The following is a 3,569-nucleotide window of genomic DNA, read 5'->3' as shown; positions in this document are numbered from 1 at the left end:
AGGAATCGAACCTGCAACCTCCTAGTCAGTTCCATTAACCACTGAGCCACGAAGGGAACTCCCTCTGCTATTTTTTAAGTCTTGCAATCGTCTGGAACTGAATGTATCCCTGAGTTCGCCATTTTAGTCTCCCTCCTCTTCTGGCACATCCTGCTCAACATCAAGAAGACTCCATCTTTAGGCTTATGATTGAGACCTTGCCCTTTAAACCTCCAAAGCTAAATTCTGCACATTCTATTTGGGCTCCATCTCTTTTCTCCTCTTGCTTCATTTACACTGTCACCTTTGTTCATCCAAAGTTTATAACACCTGTTAAAAAAAAAATACACTCTAAGAATCTTTGACATACCTTACCAAATTTGAGATTCTCTCTCTCTCTTTTTTTTTTTTTTTTCATCTTTTGTCTTTTTTAGGGCCACACTTGCAGCATTTGGAGGTTCCCAGCCTAGGGTTTAATCAGAGCTACAGCCCCAGCCTACACCACAGCCACAGCAATACCAGACCCAAGCTGCATCTGTGACCTACACCACAGCTCATGGCAACGCTGGATCCTTAACCCACTAAGTGAGGCTAGGGATCGAACCTGAAACCTCAGGGTTCCTAGTCGGATTTGTTTCTGCTACTCAATGACCGGAACTCTGAGACTTTCATTCTTAAACTTGTAAATCTATTATCCAAATGCTAGGAAACTTTTATCTGATCCCTAGCTTTTTAACTTTAAGAACTGGCTTTCTAGTTGTTAAATGCTTACAGTTAAAAAAAAAAGTTTTATTTGCACTTAAAATTAATATAAGATTTTATTTATTTATTTATTTTTTTTGTCTTTTTGCCATTTCTTGGGCCGCTCCCATGGAATATGGAGGTTCCCAGGCTAGGGGTTGAATCGGAGGTGTAGCCACCAGCCTATGCCAGAGCCACAGCAATGCGGGATCCAAGCCGTGTCTGCAACTTACACCACAGCTCACAGACAACGCCGGATCCTTAACCCACTGAGCAAGGCCAGGGATGGAAACTGTGTCCTCCTGGATACTAGTCAGATTCGTTTCCGCTGAGCCTCAATGCGAACTCCTATTTCTTAAATTTTAATTTGATTTAATTAAATTTGGCCACTTCATGCAGTGGCTTAATGTGGGATCTCAGTTCCCAGACCAGGGATTGAACCTGGGCTGCAGCAGTGAAAGTGCCAAATCCTAACCACTAGACCACCAGGGAACTCCCCAGAGAAGAAATTTTTGTAAATTACATTTATTTTAGCTACATTACATTAATCATATTTGTCCCATGCACTTAAAAAATTTTCATAACGTATACCTGTACAATGTAAACTCCATGAGAGTAGGGCTTTACCTCCACCAATTATGAAACTACTCAGAATTTAGTAGGTACTCAATGAACATTTTCTGGCTCAAGGATTATAAAATTCAAGACGAACAAAAAGTATAAAGTAAAAGTAATTTTCCCCTCTATCTCTCCAGATATCCAGTTTCTATCCAGAGAGGCAATTACCATTTTACCAATTTCTTTTGTATTTTTCTAGAGATACTGTAAGCCCATTTAAGTGTGTATGTGTGTGTGTGTGTAGACCCTATAATTAACCTTTTTTATTCTTTCAAATGTTAACAACTTATACATATTTCCTATACCTTATCTTTTGTATCTGTATGTGCATATTTTGGGGGTCATTTGGGGGTCACACTAATTTTTGGTGTGTATCTGTATGTGTGTGTGTATATATATATGTGTATATATATATATATATGGGGTCATTTCACACTAATTTTTGCAAAATTCTCTCTTCTTCTCAAAGATGGTATAGTTTCCTTGAATGAGAATCTCCTCAAAAGTATCTGACCAGTTATTGGGGGTATTTAAGGTACCAGGATTTTGTGATTTTGAACAATGTTGTAATAAATGCTCTTGTATGGCGATCATCACTCATATGTACATGTATGGGCGGATAATAACCTAGGAATAGAATCGCTGGCTCAAAGTGTAAATGTATTTAAAATTTTAATGAATATCGGCAAATTTCCTTCCAAAGACATTATATCACTTTATACTTCCATCAACAATGGATAAGGGCACCATTTTCCGTCATGCTAGCCAACACAATTGTCAGATTTTAAGATTATTAGGAACTTAGTGCTAAAAAATGATATCACATTGTAACTTTTATGTTCTTTCTTTAAATATGAATGAAATAAAATATATTGTTAATCATTCTCACAGTTTAAAGACATTCGTATTTTCACTTCTATGAAATGGCAGGAACTCTGTATATTATCAACTTATTTTTACTATTTTCTACTCTACTGCAATTGCAGTCATTACAGTTTCCTCACTTTCCCACCTCAGTGGCTTTGCATTAGCAATTCTCTCTTCCTGACTTTTTCCAGTATTTCCTTAAATCTTAAATCAGTATTGATACATATTAATAATTCACATCCTCTGAGTTCCTCTCATGGCATAGTGGTTAACCAACCTGATTAGTATCCATGAGAACCCTGTTCAATCCCTGGCCTCACTCAGTGGGTTAAGGATCTGGCGTTGCTGTGGCTGTGGTGTAGGCTAGCAGCTATAGTTCCGATTCATCTTAGCCTGGGAACCTCCATATGCCATGGGTGTGGCCCTAAAAGACAAAAAAAAAAAAAAATCCTATCATTGACTTTTGAGATATGTCTCAACCTTAATTTTCATTTGAAAGGGTTTTAACTTTACTATTATTTACATTCATGAAAATTAACTATATATGCATAATATACATACAAAATGTATAAAATATGCACTTTTATATTACCAAAGTATTTCTTCAGTAGTTTTTTTATCTTCTTAATTGGGAATCTGTGTCTGATTATCCTTTGAATTCTGCCAACATGCTGAGCACATTCCTTAATCAATGTAGGTACTCAAAAGCTGTTTAATTCATTTAGCAAACATTTATTGAGCTGCTGTTCTGGGAAAGTGTCTTGGTAATCACTGGCAATAGAATTTACAGTCACAATCCTTGCCCTGAGAGATCCCAGATAATGATGAAGATAAACACGGAGATAAATAATTTTAATAGGTGCAATTGAGACATGCAAAGAAGAGAAATGATAAACATCCAGTGATTATCTCTGCATTTTCCAAAGACTGAGTCAAGTAGCATCTTCTCATGATGACTGCTCTTGATCCCCAGCAACATATTTTATTAGATAATGATTTATTGCAGAAAATATGTTACAAAAACTAATAATTTTGGGGATATTAATTTAGCATGAGGTTATAGTAGACATTTAATTTTAAGAACTCAGTCATTGTAAAGAAAGATATTCAGTAAATAAAAATGTAGACAACATAGCTATTGCGATAATAGTGAGGTAGAGATAAGGATGACAGAAGTTTGGCAATTGTTGATCTGTCAGGTGCCAAGCACGTACACACTGCAGTGGCAAAAATTGTAATTAAATGTTAGAATAGTTCCCCCCAGCCTTTTTTTTTGAGGGTTTGCTCTGTATTAAGCATTATGTTATGTACTTTATAATACCACTCTAATAGTCAAAATATTCCAAAGAGGTGTGTATTTATTT

General features: G+C 36.2%; 1 non-coding gene across 1 annotated transcript; it reads right to left on the bottom strand.

The window, feature by feature from the left end:
• TRNAE-UUC lies at window positions 1,141-1,212 on the bottom strand. The gene has a single exon. It is a non-coding gene; the product is annotated as a tRNA-Glu (tRNA).

The sequence above is a fragment of the Sus scrofa genome, chromosome 17 (genome assembly GCF_000003025.6).
Source record: "Sus scrofa isolate TJ Tabasco breed Duroc chromosome 17, Sscrofa11.1, whole genome shotgun sequence".
Lineage (NCBI taxonomy): Eukaryota > Metazoa > Chordata > Mammalia > Artiodactyla > Suidae > Sus > Sus scrofa.
Note: the sequence above shows the minus strand (reverse complement) of the source record. Positions and strands in the feature narration are given on the sequence as shown.